The following is a 23,448-nucleotide window of genomic DNA, read 5'->3' on the forward strand; positions in this document are numbered from 1 at the left end:
TGGACTGAGAAAAGGTCAGTGTGAAAAATCGTTGGTGTTTAAACCAGAAGCACTGAAGCGATGCTCCCTGGGTGTGAATGAGGGAGGAAATGTTTCCTAAAACCTCTCAGAGAACATCCTGCTTGGGCTGGGTGCAGTGGGAAGTGTGGAGGGGCTAAGGAGAGCCCGTGCCACTCTGGGCTGGTGGGCAGGTTGTGGGTGTGGAGTGCACTCTGACAAGGAGACACAGGCTAAATGGTGGGCGGAAAGTCTGCTCGAGATCTACTTTCGGCTGATCCGGGGAGGTTTCTTGGAAAAGATAGGACTTGAAGAACATGCTCAAGTGATGGTGAACATTATGGACCCAAAGAGGAGCCTGGGCTTTCTGGGTCCTGGGAGGAGACAGATGATGCTCTCAAATGGAGTTGAGTTCAATAGATGGACTATTTATAATGGCTCAGGAGGATGAAGGGAAAATCAGCAAGAGGCAGGGAAGCACTTTTGGGCTAGGAATGCTGGCGAGCCTTTACCTACCACCCTAGACCTCAAGGGGAAGGGGCGGGGTCAGGAGGGCTCGCTGGAACCCAGCTGTCACTGTAGAGGGGACTAGGACAGGAACTGCGGCTTTCAGGACCAGAGTGCAGCCATTCACAAATGCACCCGCAAGGGTGAGCTGGAGTCCACATCCTCACCCTACTTTCCTTCCACCCTCCGATCTCTAGTCAGCACCTTCTTCCAGATGGACCTGAGAGTTGTCATTCACACAGGTCAGCATCCCAGTGCCCAGAGCAGGGTGGAGGGAAGGGCTGGAGGGCGAATGAGCACAGGTAGCTCACTGGGTAAGACTGGTGCAGTAATGGAGTGAAGCCATGTCTGTGCAGGTGCTGGTGTGGTTAAGGAATGGGGGTAGGGCTCCATTTTACTGCATTTCCATATATCTGCTCACTTCTCAGGACACCTGGTGGGGTAGCCTTTATAACCTGTGTTTCAGGAGAGGAAACTGAGGCTAGAGAGATTGACAGCTGGATGGAATCAGCCTTGTTGGCCAGTTGCAGAGTCTGTCAGTGTCTCCAGTGGGGACGGGGGTCTGACCCTCCCCTGGAGTGCTTACAGGATGATTTGCCTCAGTGCTGTGATCTCAGTGTTCTGGGTAGGAAGCAGCAGCTCCTTGAGGACTCCTGATTGAGAGGGAAACCTTTCCCTGAGGGCAGGGCGAGCATTAACATGGGTCTCTCATGTTCAGACTGGGGACCCCCAAGTAGGGAAGGCTGGGGCTGACTCAGGGCTGGGCAGACCTTCAGACCCACATTCCTGCATGCATGCCTTCCACCACGCACACCTTCTGAATGCCAGCGAGGTCCCAAGTCTGGCTGGATGTTCAGGCTTCAAAGGTCCCTACGCTGCCTCCCTCCTCCTCCCCCTCCTCCTCCCATCATCATCATCATCATCATCATCATCATCATCTGCCTTCTCATCACGGCCACCATTTATTGAACTTTTGTTAGGTTTCAGGCTTTGCATTAAGTTCTACATGTCAATTAATGCATTTAATCCTTGTAACAACATAGCAGGGTGGGTGTTATCACTACCCTTTTCCTCAGAGGGACATGGGCACAGAGGGACTTACAGTGTGGTCACAGATACTAGAGAAGGGGTGAGCGCAGTCCGGGGTAGGAGCAGTGCCAGGCACAGGGCTACACACAGACCTTCCTGTATGATGTGTCTTTGGTCAAATTTCTTTACACCCTAGCTCCCCGCTATTAGCACACCCCCATGAGGCTGTTTGGGGGTGAATGAGATGGTCCATGAGAAGCTTGTAGTCTAGGACATGCACATAGCAGCCCTGGACAAACGTAAGCTGTTGTATGTTGTTGCTTTAATTACCTTGTCACTCCATCTTTTTGTCTTTCTTCTTCTTCTTCTTCTTCTTCTTCTTCTTCTTCTTCTTCTTCTTCTTCTTCTTCTTCTTCTTCTTCTTCTTCTTCTTCTTCTTCTTTTCTCCTTACTCTTTACCAGCCCAAGGGCCTCTATCACCAGCTTGGGAGCTCCCCCCAAGCACAAGTGCTTGAAAAGACTCCCCGGGTCACACCAGGTCTGTTAGGTGTGTATCCTGCTCGCATTCTTCCTGACCAGCCCACACCAGGCTTCGAATAAGATCCCAGGAGATGGGCGGAGAGATGTGTGTGCACTTGATTAATGTCAAGGGGTGGCCTCCCTCCCTCCTCCCTTCCCCCTCCTCCCTTCCCCTCCTCCCTTTCTGATAGGTGTTGTGCAAGGGCCTGGGAATACAACAACATACCATCAGATATTTTCACAGATCACTGAGTACTTCCCCAGTGGGCTGATGGTTCTTTTCCCCAGTTGTACTGATGTGCAAACTGCATCGCAGATACAGAATGTGATTAGGTCATTTGGCTCATCAGAGTGGAGTGGGGGCTGGCAGCGGTCTGACCCTGAAACTCCACTTCCTCCTTCTTGCCAGATTGGTAAATTACGTCTCCTCTGGCTGGTCCTGCTTTCCTGTTTGGTCTTTCTGAAGGGGCTCTGCTCTCCCCTTTGTCCTTACTGTAAGTCCTTAAACAATCTTGGGGCTTCTGCCGGAGGTGGAGCAGGTAGGATCTTGTACCTTTGTGAGGGCTGGTCTTTGGAAAGTTCCACGCGAAGGCTGCATGAGCCTGAGTCTTGCTGGAGGAGTGGGGGAAACCATGAATGAAGAGGACAAGTGAAGCAGGCAGGACCCCTGAGAATGAGGGAGGAGACCAGAGAGCCAATGGAAGATGATGGAGGCTGCACAGGATGTCCTGATGGGCTCAGGGCAGGAGGAGCCAGGAGCCAGGTTATCTACCTGCCCTTGGTGAGCATGCAGTCGGCTGGCTGGAGAAAGCTGGGAAGAATCGGGGCACGTGACAGTGCATAATAAAGCTCTCAACCCTGTGGCGAAGACGTTTTTATTAGCTCGTGCATGTACAGATGTAGCAATTTTTAGAACAGGAGAATGGTGACATATGCCCTGGAGCTGCTGCGGCTCCTGCCGTCCTGAGTGGTAGATTGTGTATCTCAGGCTCTGAGCCCCAGGAAGGAGTCTTAGCCCATCTCCCCACACTGGACCTTGGAGCTGCAGGGAATGAGCATTTGGCCTCCATTGGTCCAGTTTGGTGGTACATTCTAGTGCAACAGACTCACCTGAAGGGCTTGTAAAATCAAAACACCATTGCCGCCAGTGACTTTTTTTTAAACTCCTCCCAGGAAATCTGGAAAGGGACCCAAATAGTCACATTTCAGTAAGCATTCAGGTGGTGCTGAGGCTATCCTTTTTTTTTTTTTTTTTTAATTAAAAAAAATTTTTTTTAACATTTATTTTTGAGAGAGCATGAGCAGGGGAGGGACAGAGAGAGGGAGAGAAGGAGACACAGAATCCAAAGTAGGCTCCAGGCCCCAAGCTGTCAGCACAGAGCCAGATGCGAGGCTCGAACCCATAAACCATGAGATCACGACCTGAGCCAAAGTCGGGTGCTTAACTGACTAAGCCACCCAGGCGCCCCAGTGAGGCTCTTCGTTTGAGGAGCCACACTTTGAGAACCACTGCTATAGATTTCTCCCCCTCTCCTATCAGAATTGTAAGAATCACCAAAACGTCTTTAGAATATACTGAAGCCAGAGGCTTGTCCCAGACCAAATGAAGTATGGCATCAGACATCGGTACATGTTCAAAGCTCTATGGCTGATTCCGCTGTATGAACCACAAACACCCCAACTCGGCGTCCCCACTCATCAAATAACCTGATTGTGATTTTGATGTCAGAATTGAGAATTATTGTCTTATACCATAGCGTGTGTGTCGAGAGGAGAACCCGACAAAATAAACCCACAAAACCGATAGAGATCTCCCAGTCCTTTTGTCCGATTCGTTGAGTCAGCCAACAAATACTTATCGAATGTGTGCTACCTGCCAGGAATTGGCTGAGCAAGGGTGGTAAAAAACCAAGTCTGCTGTGGTGGTAAACAAGAGACAACAGAGGTCTGTAGTGCTCAGCTGGGGTGCCGTTTTCAGATGCAGGAGATACAGAATTAGGTTCAGTGTCTCATATGCTTGTGTAGATTGTCACATAATGTGATTCCATCCACTCTCAACTCACCTTTCTGCTCTTTGCATAATGTCCTAGGTGCACAGGGTCTTTTGGGGTCTCGGGAACCAGCAGTATGGAGCTGGGTCTGCAGGCTAGGTGTGGATGCCTGGGAAGGCCGATGAGGTCCACAATTGTCCTTCAAGCTGGGAGAACCCACCTCTTCTCAGTACGTACCTGAGACTTGTAAATTGCCATAGCCACCACCCTCACTGCTTTGCTAAGGCTTTCCAGAAAGGAAAGGAGGGCAGTTTGGGATTTGTCATCCATGGAAATACAGCCAGGTAAGATTAGTGCTGTTTTTGACTTTTCCTAGAGGGTGCATCATATGTCAATAGGAGGCCCAAATCGCTAGGTGAAGTTTTCACATGGCTCAAATGCACTGTCTAACATGCACATAGTTTGGAAACTGCAAGTCCCGGATTTTATTATTGTTACTGGTCAAAAGCACATGGTTCTGTGAATGTAATCTTTGTGGAACAACCTAACCTACCCAGTGTGTAGACCCAGCAGAAGACACAGGTGGCTCGGGTAGTGCAGTGATTCTTCCACAGGGTCGCCTGGAGGACTGAGTACAAGTAGATACCTGGCATAGCTTTTGGTGTGAACTAGAGTTTCCATACGGGCCAGCAGCCATTTCTCCCCATCCCCAACATGGTGATTCCTGGTAGTGACTACCCCTGAGAAGTAAGCCATGATGATAAAAAAATTTTTCTCTTTTAAGAGGAAACCTTAGCAAATCTGGAGCCAAACGAGGTGGTGCGGGCCTGGGGGAAGCAGGAAAGGCTGTATCAAGGTTGTGCATGCATACTTATGACCTCAGGTTCTCTCACTACTCTCAGACGGTAGAGGAACTCAGCTGTCTGTCACTTGGCATATGGTTCCTGTAGATCAATCACTCGAAACAAACATGTTGGTTTTCAGAGTTTCCTTGGGTACAGATTTCTCTACCCACACAGCACTATGAATACAGACTAATTACAACCAAACTCTAAAAATGCATGATTATGTGGTGGCTGATTTACAGCATTTTTCTTTACCCCTTCCTCTGTCTGTGGCTGGGGAATGAAAGGGCCAGGCTGTGTCTGTTAGTCTGCTGCGGGTTCCTTTGCCTGCCTTGGGGGAGCTGAGATTCCTGTCACCTGGGTGAAGCTTTCTCGAGGTTCCCTGCCACCCCCTCCCCCAGCCCTTCCCCAAAGAAGAGAGCATGCTTAGCACCCAAGCCTGAAGGGGAAGACAGAGTCGCTTTTTCCTTTGGTGTTTCTTAGCAATAAAAAACAACTATGACGAAGGACATTATTTGAGTTGTTTAGATGTATGTATATGTCTGTGTTCAAAAATGGCAAAATCCTGGGGTGCCTGGGTGGCTCAGTCGGTTACGCGGCCGACTTCGGCTCAGGTCACGATCTCATGGTCAGTGAGTTCGAGCCCCGCGTCGGGCTCTGGGCTGATGGCTCAGAGCCTGGAGCCTGCTTCAGATTCTGTGTCTCCCTCTCTCTCTGCCCCTCCCCCGTTGATGCTCTGTCTCTCTCTGTCTCAAAAATAAATAAACGTTGAAAAAAAAAAAAGAAAAGAAAAAGGTACAATTTAAAATTTAAAAAAAAAATGGCAAAATCCCAAACATTAGGAGAGCTGGCCTCCAAGTCTTTGCTCTGTCATTGTGCTGTGTGACCTCAGGCAGTTCCCTTCTCCTCTCTGGGTCTCAAATGACAGGATTGGATAAATTGGCTTTAAAGTCTGATGGGCTATGAATGGGTATGTATTTGCTTTGAACCCCAGGGTGTGACCCAGCTAGAAGCAGAGATGGAGACAGAGGGGACCCAAGAGCTTATTTATTTCTTCACGTCATTTGTCTTTCTGAAGGTTGGAAAGGAGGGATTTGCCCCCATCCCCTGGTATACATGGAACCAGCCTTGTCATTGGAGACACAAAATCTTGAGTTCAAATCCCAGCTGCCACTTAATCATCAAAGTTTTTTTTTTCTAAGTTTTAGTTTTCTTATCTGTAAAATGGGAAAGACCTGTGCAAGGAATGGTGTCATTGATATGGGAGCAGTTGTCTCTAGCGGTCTAGTCTGTGACCTCCTCGAGGGTGGGATGGGGTATATCCCCCCCCCCCCCACCTGCCGCCCCCAGTTATCTGTCTTTGCTCCTCGGTATTCAGCACAGTGCTTGGCACAAAGGACCACTTATGAATCATTGAATAAAGAATCATTGGATAAAACTGGGGAAGCTTCTACCCCTGCCTGGCGTGTGGAGTGCACTCACTGAGTCTTACTTTCCCAAGGTACGTGATCAGTTAATGGTGGAGCTGGGACTATGTTCACATTCCATTGAAACGTGCGTGCCTGCTGCGTGTGCTCATTTTCAAAGCCAGACTGTGCCCTTTGAGTCCTGAAATGAAGGCAGAGGGCTTTTGGTGGCTTCTGTATGCTTTTAAGTTAATTTCTTTAGGTGGAGTTCTTTCTCTTTTGTATCTTTTTTTGAAAACAATCCTCCAATACCTTCTGACTCTCTCACCACCTCAGGGCTGGTGGCAGTGGCTCCGGGCCAGGATAGGGGCCCGAAGGGCTACGGAGCAGGTGTGATGCCCTCATCCCTCCTGGCCAGCAACTCCCTCCTCTCCAGGTGGTGGGTGTGGATTAGCCCGGGGACCCAACAACCTGGTATTGTAAGGCTTCTAAGATGAAACACCTTTCACCTGCGTTCCTCACTGAAGGGCTACTTCCTCCTTGTGATTTAGTGAGTTGCTCTCCAGTTCCCTTTCCTGCGCGCACGGTGAGTTTGAGCTGTTTCTCCTCATCTGGAGCATTGATGGCAGCTATCGTGCTTGAGCAGCACTCACCTTCCAGGCGCTGTGCTGGCTGCTAATGTAACTTTAGAACTTTGTAACAACCTTGGTAAGTAGCTATGGTGTGCATGTCAGAGATAATGACCCTGAAGTCCAGGGAGCTTCAGTACCTTCTTTCACGGGCTCCTAGCTACTATGCTGCAAAGCCAGGAGTTTAGGGGTCTCCAAGGCCATATGTTTTCCAGGACCCCGTGGTGGTTGTCTGCTTCACCTGCCTGCAGAATTTCACCTACAGCATTCTCGCGAGGATCGAGGGGACTACCCTTGTCCTGCATGCTTGGTGATGGCCTCCTGCTCTCCAGTGAGATGTCTGTTGTCCCCAACCCCTTCTCTCTTAGATGAACGGGTAACTGCCATCCCTGAGTCTGCTATCAGGGTCTCAGTGACTTCTCCATTCTCTCTCCACCTGTCCTTTCACACATCCTCCATTCTAATGGGGCTGGACTCTCCCTTTTCCCCACAAGCCCTCAACTCCTCCCAATTATTACCCATCACCTCCTTTCTGGTCAGTGTGTCGTGATTTGTTTCTAGACTCTAATTTTAGTTTTATGTTTCTAACTAAATCTTTTCATCCATTTCTCCGTTCCTCTATTCTAGAAGTCCTCAGTGCCAGCATATGTCCAGATCTAATAGAGTTCTCGTTGGCTTGCTAAAACACAGATTGATGGGTTCCCCCTCAGGGTCTCTGAATCACTGCATGTGGGATGGGACCTAGAGTTTTGCATTTCTAACGTGTTTCCAAGTGATGCTGGTCTGAGATTTTTAGAAAGCGCTGGCCTAGTCTTTCGCTCAACATGTATTTGCTAAGAATCTCCCAGGGCCTTGCTACTAAGGGAGCAGTGCATTCTCATGCTCATTGATGTTTGAGAGTCATTGTCCTAGGGAAGAAACATTCTGCTTTTGAGAACCCCACAGTCTAGGTAGCAGTCCTCAAGCTCAACTACACTTTAGAATTACCTGGGGAGCTTTAAAAATATTCCGTGCCTGGACTCCACCCAGAACAATTGAATCAAAATCTCTGAAGTGGGGCCCGCTGTCGTTACATTTGTTAGCTCTCCAGAGGATTCTAAAGTGTAGCCAGCCAGGGTTGAGAACCACTGGTCCAGGGAGGTGCAGTCTTGTAAACAGAAAACCTGTCTGCTGGGATCGGGTGCATATTTCAAACAGCTGCCTCAGGCAAGTGGCCGGGCTGAGCTAGAGGGAAGGGTTTGAAGTGGGTGTCAGCAACCCTGGGTTTTAGTTCCATCTCTGCTTTGTGGCTTCTGGCAAGTGTCTCGGCCTCTCTGATCTCAATTTCCCCTGGGACCCAGTGCTGTTGGGGTTTGGAGGATCCCTGAGTGCCTTTCCCCTTCCTATGCTAATGATCCTAAGCTTTCCCTTCCTCTGTTGAGGACATGAGGGTGAATCTCTGTCTCACTCTCGCTGTCTTAAGTTGAAGGGCTAGCATAGTACTGCAGATTAACAGAGAAGTTAAAAAAAAAAAAAAAATACAGCCCATAGGTCTCTTCAGAGGCACTAAAACAAGATGAGAACATAGGTCCGAAGGCTGGTGAATTTCATCTCCTCCATCTTGCCTTGTAGAAAGTGGTGGGGTTTTGCTGATGAGACTTTGCTTACGGGGCTGGTTCTCAAACTGTGGCTCCTGCGTTAGCTAGTAACAGCAGCATCCCCCGAGAAGTTGCCAGAAATGCAAATTCCTGGGCCCCACCCCACACTTGCTGAGTTGGAAAGTCTTGGGGTGGGGTTCCACAGTCTGTGGTTTAACAAGCCCTCCCCGTGGCTGTGATGCACCCTTCGGTTTGAGAGCCACTGACCCAGGGAAATGTGGCTGTGGCTTGTAGCTACTTTCCAGCCCCAATCCGGAGGGGCACAAGGAGCAGCTATCGATCTTGAATGCCTATGTCCCACAGAACAAACACCTAGTTCTCTGGTGTTCTTAAAAAGAGACGGAGGAGAGGTTGGCAGCATGTGTCTGTTGCACTCATTGGCGGCTTTTGCCTTCCTCAAATCGGGTGCATGTTCTCCATGCTTTTGGTTTTAGAACTGAATGTCCTTTGCTTAACATAGATAAAAGGGAGAAGCCACTGCCACTACATATGATGACCCAGGTGGTTATTTTTGGCAGATGTGTCAATGTTCAAGTTTATCCCTGGGATCGTCCTACTTACGGCCATCTAATCAGATTACAGTGGAGAAAAGCTGTTATTTAGATGTGTGTTGTTCTGTGCGAAGAAAGTACCAGAACGTTCCTGGGGCATGTAACTCAGTGGCTGGACCATGATTCTGGCTGGCGAAAGGGTGGGTCTGAGAGGCTTTGAAGGAGAATGGCCATGTTGTGTCAAAGCAGTTAAAAAGGAAGGTCTCCTTTACACAAAAGCACCAGAGCGCTGCCTATAAGGATTCCAGGTCTGCTTTTATGAAGAGGAGACTCTAAGAAGTGTGGCAATTGTGAGCCATGGGGGACCATGTCACCTTGATCCACCAATTTACTGCCGACAGCAGTCAAAAGAGCTAAACATCTTCACACGCCTCTCAATCCACTTTTATTGGATCATCCAAAAGAGGTGCCTGGGACAATAGTCGTGGGATGTGACACTGATGTGATATATATTTGCTTCAACTAAAAGAAGCAGGTGTCTTTGAAGATCCTGGAAATGGGAGAGGATTCTGATTCCCCTCCAGCTCCCTGGCACCCTCAGGAAGTAAAAATAGGGTTTTGCATTAGTCTGACTTTTGTTTCACTGACGTTTCCCTTGATGACAATCAACTCCGCAACCCCAAACAGTCACCACCTCTGGATCCATCACAACATCTGCCTGCTACCAGGCAGACCCCTGAAACCTTCAGTGTTGCATCCTGCTTCCGTATCTGTTCATTTGCCAAGGTTTCTTTGAACTTTCTTTCAAGACGATAGCGCAAAACCCAGACATTGGGTAATGGTATTTTGCTGCCTGTTCCCTTTAATTGATGTCTGGCTGGTTTCTCCCTCCCTCATCCCTCCTCCAATTTAGCTCTGGAAACATCTGTCTTTTTATTCACCAATAGAGTCTCGAAAGGGTAACAAACCTGTTAGATAAAATATCAAAGTTATGAATTCTGATTTAATAAATGTGCATTCGAGAGATGATTCATGGCATGTATGATGGCTTTCAATTGCTTTCTCAAACAGTTCATGCCTCATTTCATTAAGAGCTTCAGTCAATGCCAACTGATTAATGATCACAGCACCAGTCATCTTTTGTTTAGTAAACATGAGCATGAGACCCGTCTGGTCTTGGCCATATAGAACTTCATTTTAAATGCAAATAAAAATGTTTTAAAATAGATGCTTTTGTAAGTGTTCTTAGAATTCCGCTAAAACAATATTAGAAATCATTCATTTCTTTGCGCAAAAAATGCCTGCTGGATACCTATAAGTGCCATCTGCTGGCTAAGCCCCCGGATGAGGCACAGTGCCTGCCCTCGGTGAGCTTATAGGCTAGTGGCTGCAAACCCTTTAATGTAGATAATTTCCGTCTGAGACATTCTGAATACTGATTGTTCGGGGCTTATGACTTAGAATCCCAGCTGGACCACAGAGTGGCTCTGTGATACTGAGTGAGGTGCATCGACGGTATAGGACTTGGTTTCTCCTTTTTCAAATGACCTTGTTGGATTCTGTTGCCTTTCATGTCCCCAGAAGTGCCGATGTTATCTGATTCTAATTCTTGCAGTATTTTTGTTTGCCTCTCACATCAATTTTAAGAGAAGACACAATAGAATAAAAACAGCCGAGGCTCAGCTAGGACAGTCACGCTTTGAAGTAGAATCCTTCATTTTAGAAGACCTATTGATCTTTTTCATATACTTTGGGTCTTCACAATATTTCCACAGTTGCAAAAGTCAAAGGGAAGATCTCCTCCTGGAAGAAATTAAGCAGCTTAACAGGTGGAAACAAATGGCTTTTCATTTCGTGTGTAGTCTCTGAAGGTTTGTTTGTTTGTAGAAATAAGGACAATTAAAAACATCAAATAAGATAAGGAAACTACGGAGTCAGTGGTCCCCGGGAATAACCTGTGTGTTGCCGGTCCTGAAAGAAGTGACCACTCACACAGCTGGCTTCCCGGGCACAACGTGACTTCCTCCATGTGACCCAGGAGTTATCAGGTGGGATGCCAGACTCCGGGAACTGTCACTGGGATGTTTCCTCATCCACTTTGGTATTTCTTTTTAATTAATTGTGGGTTGTCATGACCAAGAAAGGCAGCCTTGAAGTGGAGGGGTCTTTACTAAACGCCACTGTTGGAGCCGGAACAGCATGCTGGAACACATGGAGGGCATATAAAGAGGTGCCCAGAAGCTGTCTTCCTGGTGAGAGAAAAGCCTGGTATGGCAACTGTCACCAAGACTGGAGAGTTTCAGAAATATCCAATCTACTTAAAGTTGCTTTCTGTTTTTCTGCCTCGAGGGCATCTTAGGGTTAGGTGACCGTTCTTGTGCCAAGGGAAGGCAGGCATCGTGGGGTAGTGGAGGTGGATGGCTCGTGTGTTTTACGGTCAGCGCCAAGTATGAATCCTGATTCTGTCACTTGCGAGGATGACGTTAGACAAATGAGTGTTAATGTTTTTGTGCATTTGTTTCTTCATCTGTAGAATGGGATGCTTACTGATAGTGGTATTGAGAATGAAGTTAAAGGTGGGAGAGAGCTTGCCCCAGTGACGGTAGTAATTAACTAGTAGAATGATGATCTCTTTACCTGTGTCTTCATATTACCTCCCATGCATAAGCACCTTACGGGTGAAAAATGTCTACATCTCAAGTCTCTGAGTCTTTTTTTTTTTTTAATTTTTTTTTCAACGTTTATTTATTTTTGGGACAGAGAGAGACAGAGCATGAACGGGGGAGGGGCAGAGAGAGAGGGAGACACAGAATCGGAAACAGGCTCCAGTCTCTGAGCCATCAGCCCAGAGCCTGACACGGGGCTCGAACTCACGGGCCGTGAGATCGTGACCTGGCTGAAGTCGGACGCTTAACCGACTGCGCCACCCAGGCGCCCCTCAAGTCTCTGAGTCTTGATGATGCTTCAAGGGATAGACCACGAATCCTATTACCTAGATGAGGGAGGCCTGACCGATGGGCAGGACCACAGCACAGTCCAGAGATGCCAGACTTCTTTTTTGTGCTCTTTATGCCTCATTCAACCCCAGGGTGTTCACTGAGCAGCCTCCAGGTAGTTCCGTGAGTGGCTGACTGGGTGGCCAGTTTTGAATGGAGGAAAAATGCCCTCAGAAATCAAGTTCGTTATTTCTTTTTGTCAAATTATTTAATGACACACACAATGCTATTTTCCAATCGTAAAGCAGTAGACAATGTATGTTCACAGGAGAAATTTTGGACCATATGGAGAGACATTTAAAAAAGATAAAAATTTCTGACAATTTAATCATTCAGAGATAACCATCAGTAACATATTTGTACATTTCCTTCATATTTTTCATATGTGTGTGTGCATGGTGGGTTGCATGTATATTATGTGGATATCCTACTGTATGACTATAATTTTGTAATTGGCACAATAGTTTATATAGTATGCATATAGCAATATATGTAAACAATAGTTTACATATTTTTATATTCTTTTTAAAAATAATTTCGAATTCCCTATAAGTCATGAATTTTTAACCTTTTTACCTCATTTGTTCCATTCCTCACCTTTTCTCTCTCTTGCTGTTGTTCTCCCTCTGTATTTGTGTACATGTATGTGCATATTTAATACCAATTTATTCATTTCTGAGTCATTTGAGAGCAATATACAATTGTATGTACAATTGTCCACCTTCCCCCAAAATGCCAGTATACATTTCCTTAAGACAAGAAAACTGTCTAATGACCCCAGGACAACCGTTTAATTCAGGAAATCAACACTGAAAGAGGGCTGTTTCCCACCTCTATTCAGTTTTCCCCAACTTCCCCATCAGTATATCATCCTCCTTTCTGGTTCAGTCCACCGTGGTGAATTGTTCATATACGTTAGTCTTCTTCAATCTGGAACCATTCCATATCTTGTCCTTAATGCCATGGAAATGATGCTGTGTTTTCTCAATAGACCACACCGATGCCAATCTATCCTGTCCTTTCATGCCAATTTTGATCACCTGGTCAAGTTGGTATATGCCAAGTTTCTCTACCATAAAGTCACCAGTTTCTATGTATGATTTAAAGGCATTTTTGTGGGGAGATTCTCTGAAAGGCTGTCAATATTCTTTACCTCATCAAACCTCTGCCCGCTAGCTTTGGCTTCTATTGATGCTTCCTGCTGAGTTAGCCACCACTATGATGGTTGTCAAATGGTGATTTTCTATTTTCACAATTTTCCTACATTTTTTAGTTATTCTACTGTAAGGAAGAGTTTCCCTTTCTCCCTCATTTATCTGTTCTTTAACTAGTTATTCATATGAATGCATAGGTTCATATTTTATTCTGATTTATTCTGATGTTCACATTGTCTCAGGTTTAGCTGGTGGGAGGTTCTTGAATCTGGCTCCTTTTGCCCTTTTGAACATATTCCCATAATTCTTTGGGCACTTCTCTACTTTCTGGCACAGAAACATTTTCCAAGCTCCCGTTCTACTTTTTCTGTGCCAGCTCTGAAATTAGCTATTTCTCCAGGGGAAATTTGGTTCCTTTTAGTAGACAATGGTATTTAGAAACCAAGCTCTGGGTAATGGATGTGTTCATAGCCACTGGAGTGTCATTGCTCCTGGTCCACTTAGGCAACTTAGCTAGGAAATCTATGTATGCATATATGTGTGTGATATATATTATATTATTATATACATATATATATATATATATAATACATACACATACAAACAAATACATCTATTTTTATCTGTCTTGAACTATCTGTCTGTCCGTCCATTCGTCCATCCACATGTGCGTACATGCACACACACACATCTATATTAGGGTTTCTGGGCCACAGCACTATTGAAATTTGGTGTTGGAGAATTCTTGGTTGGGGACAGTGTTCTGTGTATTGTAGGATGTCTCTGCCTATTACATGCCAGTAGGCACCCCTTCCTCCGGTTGTTACAACCCCAAGTATCTCCTGACATTGCCATTGTCCATAAGGGACAAAATCACTCCTGGTTGATAGTCACTTATCTATATAGATTTGCATATCTATTTCCATATATAATTTTTAAAATTCAGCTCATACCAGTACCTTTATTTCTTTTTTTTTTAAATTTTTTTTTTTACATTCATTTATTTTTGAGAAACAGAGTGAGACAAAGCGTGAGCGGGGGAGGGGCAGAGAGAGTAGGAGACACAGAATCTGAGGCAGGCTCCAGGCTCTGAGCAAGCGGTCAGCACAGAGCCCGATGTGGGGCTCAAACCCACGAACTGTGAGATCATGACCTGAGCCGAAGTCGGACGGTCAACCGACTGAGCCACCCAGGTGCCCCCAGTGCCTTTATTTCTAATCCACTGCCTCAATACCTCCCATTCTAACCTCCATTTCCATCTTTGTAAATCCTTCTCTGACCATCAGAGACCTGGCTCCCATTATCCTCAGTTTAGTTATTTATTTGTCTAACTCCTCTCTATGTAATCAGTTTCCCTGCCGTGCTAGTCACTTCTCCAGCCCCTTCGACCCTCCACTGCCATCTCCACAGCTCCCCACTCCCTCCTTCCTTGGCCTCTTGGGCACACAGGCCACCACTAACATCACTCATGTAATTGCATTTTCCTGTGTTTGTGTTCCTTGCTAAATTTTAAATTCCATAAAGGTGGAGAGGAAGACTGATAGCTGAGTCCCCAGAGCCTGGCATGGTGCTAGTATGCAGTTTGTGTTCGACAGTTGCCTGATAGATGAATAGACATATATATGCTGGATTTTTCAATTGTATGGCAGCATGGAAACATCACCTCTAAGCACTTGGGTGTTTGCTTTCTGCCCACTTTCTAGATAGGAAAGGCTGAGCCTCATTGGAATGGCTCAGTGGCTCTTGGTCTGAATCCCACTCTGTGCTGTCTCACCCCATGAGACAATATACCCTTTCTGACCATGACTGGTTTTTCTCATTTTGCAGGGTTTAAGAGCTGAATTTCCAGCTGCCAGCAAGTGTTTATTTGTGACTCTGTCTGACAACAGGGGGGCTGTTCTTTGCCGTCCTTTCCTGGCTGACCTCATCCTTACTAATCCCACCACCACTCTGCCCCCCGCCCCGCCCCTCCGCAGCAGACGGTCATATTTGTTCTTCTTTGCCGAGCCTGCCTTGGGTAGACTACTGATGTGGAAAAAGACTGTTGCTCTGGCACCCTGAAGAGTTTTCAAATAAAACTCCTTTCAGTTCAAAGATACCTGACCATCTAGTACCAATGGTATGACTTAACCAGAGACAGAGGAGCAGAGATGCTAGAATGCCGTTTCATTCGCCCCTTATTCTCAGCCCGACAGGGTGGTTTCTCTTGCAGGCTATGTAAATATTTGTGAGTGGTTCATGCGCACAGAGACCCTCTCCTTCTGCCCACCTCCCAGGGTCCATGGCACACTGTGGACTGCTGGCTTCCCACAGACAGGAAGTGCTGCATTCTAGGAAACGGGCAGCCGGTGAAGAGGGAAGCCCTGACGCGGAGTTGCACCAGTCTCATTTCAAGATCACAGCTCCTCTCCCCCTCGCTGTGTGGCCTTGGAAAGCACGGCCTCGTTTGTAAAGCAGGCTGGGGAGTCGGGACAAATGTCAAGGACGCTTTGAGCTGGGGCACACAGTGATCCTCTGGGGAGTCCCTTCTAGTGGGAGAAATGGCAGGGGACAGAGAAGGATCCAGCACTTGATGGCAGGAGACCTCGATTCTAGCCTGGGCTTTGCCGACGCCTGACCTCAGAGCAGCCTCTGTCTCGCTCAGCGTCATCACCGGGTCCCCTGGAGGCTGCCTGGTGCAGAGTAGGCCCTTAGTAATCACATCCTCAACATTTGCTCTTGTTGGATGAACTGACCTCCTGAAACTCCTTGGGCCCCAGAGTCCTTATCTATAAAATGGGGACAAAGAAGGGTCAAGGTGATGTACAGCAAGCGCTGGTTCCAGTGTTTACATGTGGTCAGTACTTGGGGTCACGTTACCATTTTTATTGTGTGATTCCGGTCGATCCACTTCCAGGGGAGAGCTCCACCTGCTCCTCGAGTTTTGGGTTCAGCACTGGATGGTGAGCAGAGCTGAGAAGCACTGAGTGCCTGCTCTGTGCCCTGCATGTGGCCTGTGCTGTCACATTTTATTCTCCGAGCAGTCCTGGGAGACAGACTAAGTATCATCCCCGAGTTATACTTGGCCTGGTCCCGGGCAGGAAAGGGGTTTCCATGAGGTCACTTGGTTAGTTAATCGCATGGCCAGGTTTCACTCTCTACCTTTGCCTGATTCCACAGTGGGTGCTTTTCCCACTGCCCCCCGCTGCCTGCCAGGATGGGGGTTGTTTGGTTTACCTGCCAAGGTCTATCCACTCACTTGTGACCCAGAACCATCCTTGTCATGACCAGGCCTGTGCTGCAGAGAAAGTAGGCACACTGGGATCCTGGGGCTCCCAAGTCCCAAACCGGGGGTCCCGTTGCCCCCTCTGGCACCCCTGGAAGGATAGTATGCATCAGGCCAATGGGTATTGGCAGAAAAATAACCCCAGCGTCATCACAGCCTCTAACTGTGTTTGATCCAATGGCTAATGGGGTCATTAGCAAAGGAGAGTAATTGTAGGTATGCCTCACCCCCCCTAGTTGCCTCCAGATCAATGGCCGTTTATCATCTTCTGGCTTCTCCACCTGGGATGCAGGCAGTGGCATGATTGGTCTGGCATCAATTCTTGGGAAGGTAAACACAGTTCATAACTATCCCTGGTGCTGGTCGATGCCCTCCAGGGTCTTCCTGTGGTTGGAACTCACAGCTCCCTGGGGCCTCTGCCAGGAAATGGGCCCCAGTATCTCTGTATTCACAGCATGTGACACGCTACACCCCAGGGCACATGGGAGATGGCACGTTTGGTCCCAAAGGCACCCAGCAAGCCTTCTCCTTGAAACAGCACCAGCTAGACAGAATCAATTTCCCATTGACTTTCAGCCCCATCTCAGACACAGTGTAATTCTTGTCTGAGGGTTTATAAAGGCCATTGACTGTCTTATAAAAGATTTAAACACTTACCTTGTGGCATGTGGGAGCTCTATCTATCACGGTGCCTTTTTGACAATTTGTGGGGGTGGGGATGTGTTGGGGGAGGGGCAGCTGGCGTTCCCACAGCAGGTGTGGTTCAGACAGTCAGTGCCTGCTGGACCTGCTGGACAGAGTGTGGATGGATCATTCGGAGGACCCTCCTAATTCATTACCCGGGAGGCTCTTCTCCACAGGGAGTCAGGCTCCCTGTGCCCCATTTTGCGAAGAAATCACATGTGACACAAGATAATGTTTCCTCCAACATTGCCTCTCCTGGAACCAAAGCACATAACTGGGACATGTTTGGAACCAGAGGCATCTTTTTATCTAGCACAAAGGATTTGCTAGGTAACAGCAATGGAACCATAATGATAACCCTTTGCGGTTGGTTAGCCCCTCTCCATAAGCTGTGTCCCTATCTAGTCTCCTTTTACCTATAGAATAACTCTGGAAGGTAGGTGGAGCCACAATTGTTATGTTCATTTTACAGACAGGGAAACTGAGTTTTATTGAGGTTAGGTGTGTATTTGACCAAGATAATCTCAATCCTCAGCACTATTTTCCAACTTCCCTTTCTCCTATGCTTTACTGCCTATTCTCTTTTTATCCAGCGTCTCTGTAGCCATGTGATTCTTAGGGAAAAAGAGAGGACAGGGATGATGGGATTCATTTCCTGAAGTAGCTCAGTCCAGGGGGTGATAGAGACCAGGAGCTGGGTAACTGCATTTCAGTTTTTAATGCTATAATAGCTTTATGGTCAAGGAAAATGGGAGGATTGGGAAACGGATGGTCAGAGCTCTGTGGTGGGCAGAAGAGTTGGTGATCAGGCAACATGGTGTCAGAACATAAGCACAGGTGCTGGGGCATGAGGACACCCAACCTGCTGGGGAATTGCAACAGTGACAAGTGTTAGGGGGGGAGACTCATGAGTCGCAGGGTAGGGAGTGAGAGAGGAGCATGATCTGGCCTCCTTATCCCCTCTGATGGCATTTCTCATGCCTCTCCCTCTTGTTAACTTTCTTTTGTCCACACTGGCCTCCATGCTATTTCCCAGGAACCTCAGGGCCTTTTCACTGGCTCCTCCCATTGCCTAGAATAATCTTTCCTAAAGTAGAATAGACTTACAACACCGAATAGTCTTTCCTAGAATAAAATAGACTTACAACACCACCTCCTTCAAGTCTTTACTCCAGTGTCATTTTCTCAGGATGATTCTGACCACCAAGTTTATACTTAAAAGCCTTCTACCCTACCCCCAGCATGCCCGACCTCGTCTCTCTGTCTTCCATCTTATTTTTTCCATAGCATTTACCACCTTCTAACATACTATGTAATTTACATACTTATTATGGATATTACTTACTGCTTTCTTTATCAACTAGAATGTAAGCTCTGTGAAGACGGGAGTCATTGCTTTGGATTTATCCAAAGTGCCTAGAACAATGCCTGGCATGGCGTAGATACTCAATAAATAGTTGTTGAGTAGATGAATTAATGAATGATTGGTGTTCAATGCTTAGCAAGGTGAAGGGCTGGGATTCATTGTTGTGAACAATGGGGAGGTTGAACTTTATTAGGGACAATGGAACTGAAGGAAGTTAATCAGAGGAGTTATGTGTTTATATTTTACATAGGTTATGTGGAAGGGAAGATAGGGATTAGGGAGACCTAATCCAAGTTTAGGATCAAGAGGTTTGGAGCCAGGTGAGGAGTGTGGGGACTAGGAAGAGGGAGAGACATATCATGGAAATTAGACAGACTTGGCTCCATGGGCTGCTTTGAAAGCAGGACTGAAGCTGATTCCTTGGTTTGAAGTTGGCCAACTGGGTGGAGAAGCTGGTCATTCACTGACTCTGAGACCAATGCTTGTGTATTTGTGCGTGCATGTGTGTGCGTGCGTGCGTGTGTGTGTGCATACTCAAGAGAGGCTGGTCTATGCTGGGTTGCAGGCTGTACCAGCCATGTCAATGGCACTGTGCATCTGACTTGGATGTTGGGAGCCATTTAGTGTGGAACTGACTGTGCTACCAGAAGCCTGGAGTGATGCATAATTGCCTATTGGTGGGAGGGAAAAAAATCAAACAGCAGAGTGATTATCTGTCTTCTGCTTGGTGTTCTAAGGCTGGACTGAAGGCCTTGATGAAAATATGGTCTGACTCAGAGAGGGAACTCAGTGCTTCTCAAGTCAAAGCAGGCAACACAGTACTCAGTCTCCCGAGGGGGTCTCCGGTGGGGCCAAGCTCAGGCTCAGTGTGTCCTCTTTCCCCTTCATCTCATGCTTCATCCATTGTGGCTTTGTGTATGCCATCCCTACTCCTCCCCTTGGAGTCCTCCCCTCTTCCTTTCCCTCCTCCTCCTCCCCTTCCTCCTCCTCCTCCTCCTCCTCTGTCTGTGTGGTTGCTTGTGGCCCCTAGACCTTCTTACTGATCACAGCCTCTGTGCTAACAACACACTGTTAACAACTAAGGGGCCTCTCACACTGGACCGTGTGGACTTTTGGCACCTGTGGGCAGACACCCCCACACCACAGTGGCAAGAGACCACCAGGTTTTGGTCCCAACTCAGCTATGGACACTGGAAGTGGGACTTGAAGAGAGTTCCCTTTCATTTTGGAATTTCAGGGTCCTCATCTGGGAAGAAGCATAGAAATAGCTGCCTCAGTCAGAATGCTGGAATCTTAGGGTTGACGGTTGGAATGAATAGTTGGATTTGCTGTGGTCAGGAGGAAGGACAATTTGATCTTGCATTTGCGTATGTCATGTGAGATAACATCTGGGTCATATGAAAGTCCCCTCTCACAGCATCTTTGTTGAGTGGTACCTTCTGCATTGAGAAACATCTCAAGAAATAACCATATAAAATCTGTTCTTAAGGACATTAGGTCATAAAAGCATTCCAGTATTTGATGAATTTTCTGTGAAATGCTAACATTTGATGAGTTTCCTCTGAAAGTTTTGAAACACTTTTAATGTCCTACTGAAAGCATTTTGTAGAAGAAGTACACTTAGATCTATAGTCTCCGTACTTCAGTTAGCCCTTATGGTGGCCACATGCACTACACCCAGATCTTAAGAACCTTCCTTGTACATCATGCAGAAGGGAGCGGATCTGCCTGCAATATAGTGGGAACCACTTCAGGATGCTGAGCAAGGAGAGAAACATTCCTCCTTTGCCTCTTTTCCCTCTTTGGCATGGAGTAGAGGCCAGATCGCAGAGAAGTGTGATTTAGATGTCTTTGGATGAGTTTGGAAGGCTGGGGTACGTTGAATGGAGAGATGGAACAGAATTAAAAGCTGCTATGCATGGAGCATCAGAGTTGATGGAACTTTTGGATTCTTAGGTAGGAGAAGTGAGGAAGAGAAGGGAGTCAAGTGAAGCTCCGTGTTTGTTATTGACCTTCTTAGAGAAATATCTTGGAAAATTGGTCTGTACAGCTAGTGGAAGGTAAAGGAGCAGAGAGAACAAGTATAGACAGTGCTTTGAAGGAGCATATCTGTGTGAGGGAGCTGGAGGGAGGTAGAGGCTCAAGGGAGATTTTCCTTTTGTTTTTGAGGTATGGGAAGTCCAAGCATATTTATATGCTGATGGAAGGGGTCTTTGCTGGGGGGTCACCTGGCAGGGCAGAATACAGAAGTGATAATTGATGGGCAAGACTCCTGAGTGGTACATGGTACAGAGGAAGGAAGAAGCACACTCATCTTCCTCTGAGGAGGAGGATGTGGTAGGAAGAAATGGAAAGCATTCCAAATTTGTGGGTAATGAAACAAAACAGAGAGTTTATATGTAATCCCTCTCTGGTCAGTCTGAAGTAGGAAGCAAGGTGCTCTTCTGTGAGACAGGGGAACGAAGTGGGGCTGGGGCTTGGGAGAATGTAGCAGGTCAACTTAGAACAATGGAGGTGAGCTGCCTGAGGCCCAAGGGGTGTTAATGCTGCAGCTGGGATGGGGCCCGGCATAGGGCGTCACTGGGTCATTATCCCCGGCATAAAATGGGAACTGATAGGGCAGCAGCAGAAGCAGATGGCTGCTTTGTCCCATGGTTCTACTTATGGGAAGTATGGCTGGGGAGCTATAGAGCAAGGAGCCAGAGAATTAATGAAATGATTGTTTAGAGCCATGGGATTAAGAGAAGCCTGGAACAGGGAGCTGATATGCATAGAGAACTCAAAGAGTGGGATACCATGATAAGGTCAGACAAAAGATGGTAGATGGTTAAAAGAGCTGAGAATACCTAGGCTGTGGTCAGATGTTAGATTTTTAAGATTTCAAAGCCAGAAACTTTCTGGGTGGTGACCATAAGATCCAGGGTCTGGCAGCTGATGGGGAGGTAAAAATGGTCACTAACATTACACTAAATACAACCCTAAGTGCTTTAGATGGCTTTTCCCATTTAATCTCATGGAAATTCTTATTTTACAGGGAAGAGACTGAGGCAGAGAGGGAAGAAACAGATTGATGAAGGAGCCACAAATGAGTCATTGTTCGAGGCTGGGACGTGAAGGTAGGGGGTCTTTTCCATTCTCAGCCGCTTTTCACAACACCATGATAGCAGTTGGCTGAATCAGCTCTGAACGTTAATGTCCCTCAGGATGATGGCGGTGGTTGGGTGGAGAGGAAGAGGATGAAACAGGAATTGAATCTTCCACGAAACATTGGCCTATACCCACATGACAGCTGTAGTATCTCTCTGCCCTCATTGGATTCACCACCTTCCCATATGGGCCAAGTCAGCTAGCTCTGTGCCTCAAAGGCTGATAAGCTTTATCCTGGGCACATTTGTCACATTTGTGGCCGATGCTCAGGTTCCTGATGCACTGGCTCCGTGGCTGGCTACTGGAAGCTGGTCTTGGCAGTGGATTCAAGTCCCAGCCATTAGTGGTGGAAACTGGAGAATTGGAGGTATCAACCTTGGAACGTCACTATTGTCCCAGGAGGGAGAGTCACCCACAAGAAAAGTGCTGTTAAGCAGGATTGTGCACTGATGGGGGAGAGTGAGCGGCCTCTGTGTTCCTCACCACATTCCTTCATCAGACCCTGACGTATAGTGTCCGTGGGGCCATGTTTTCAAGGGGGTGTTAGTGCCGCAGGCACCTTTCAAATTGTGTGGTTGCTTTCCTCAGAATAACCATCCTAGATGCACTTCCGGTCTGGTCTGGATCCAGGCGAGTGTTCTTTGTGAATACTCTGGTTGTTCACTAAGTTTGTCCATTTATGCCTCTTGGTTGCTTTAAAAATCTTGTAATTTACATCCTTTTTCCTCTCTGTTTATCCCATCACAAAGAGGATAGCATGGCATGGTAGAAATGTCTATATTTGCCTGTTTATTCAGCCCCTATTAATTGGATTCTTCAACAGACACAGAAACATGTGTTTGGGAGACAGGTGGGCTTGGATTTAATCCCCGTTGTGTGCTATCTGTGCAGGCAGGTGGCACATCAGATCATATTTTGGATGTCACAAATGAGTGGTTTTTAACCTCTAAATGATAGGGGCATTCTGTGACCATGGGGGAATGTATTATACCCTTGGATCCAATGCTCAGTTTGTTTTTCTGTACAATGGGGCTTTTGTATCAACTTGGCCCAGTGTTTATGAGAAATCAGTAAGAGAATATTGTTGAGAGTCCAGTGCAGTGCCTGGCATATGGTTCATCCCAATCTGTTGATTCCTCCTCCTTCAAATCACATACTTATTTTAAGTGACAGAGAAATGCCATTTCCCTGGATATAAACAAAACAAAACAAAACCCACATTCCCTACTGGCCACTGCTCTGCAACTAGTATGTCTGAATCATCCAGGCCTGTTCTGCGCTGACAGCTTCCATTTCAGGACTTCTGGACCTGGAATAAGGTCATCGGGTCTGGCGGGGCCCATTCTCGCTTTGGCTTTGTGGGAAGTCGCTGTTCTGCCTTAGCCTTGCTGGGTGTTTCAGCTTGGATATTCTGTCATCCGGCTTCACGTCCCGTCTCTTCTCACACATGTTGTGCCATTTGTTCAAACATAAGAAACGCTGTGATTCTGTGAAAAGAGCAAAGCATTTCGAGCTTTGCCACCTGGGGTTGGCTCCTGGCTTTCAACCTTTCTAAGTGTCTATTAAGACCAACTCCACACAGTGCTTATGAAGTCCAGTGACATAAGGCATGTGAAAATTCCATGAAAAATGTGAAAAGCTAGATGGAGATTCATTACAGTTTTATTTATTATTATCCTTTAATGTATATACCAACACCTACCTTTTGAGGCTGGGCTGCAAGAATGTCACAGATGGTTTGTTAAAATATCATTAATATGTCAGGCAATTAATAGAGAATGGGAG

At 46.9% G+C, this 23,448-nt stretch overlaps 1 long non-coding RNA gene across 1 annotated transcript in view; it reads left to right on the plus strand.

Annotated features, from left to right (window-relative positions):
- Nucleotides 1-23,448, plus strand: part of LOC125153312 (uncharacterized) — a 169,559-nt gene that overhangs the window by 18,229 nt on the left and 127,882 nt on the right. Inside the window, exon 2 of the long non-coding RNA XR_007147456.1 lies at nucleotides 21,551-21,632. This is a non-coding gene — a long non-coding RNA (uncharacterized LOC125153312). The remainder of the gene's footprint in view (nucleotides 1-21,550; nucleotides 21,633-23,448) is intronic.

The sequence above is a fragment of the Prionailurus viverrinus genome, chromosome E2, assembly GCF_022837055.1.
Source record: "Prionailurus viverrinus isolate Anna chromosome E2, UM_Priviv_1.0, whole genome shotgun sequence".
Classification (NCBI taxonomy): domain Eukaryota; kingdom Metazoa; phylum Chordata; class Mammalia; order Carnivora; family Felidae; genus Prionailurus; species Prionailurus viverrinus.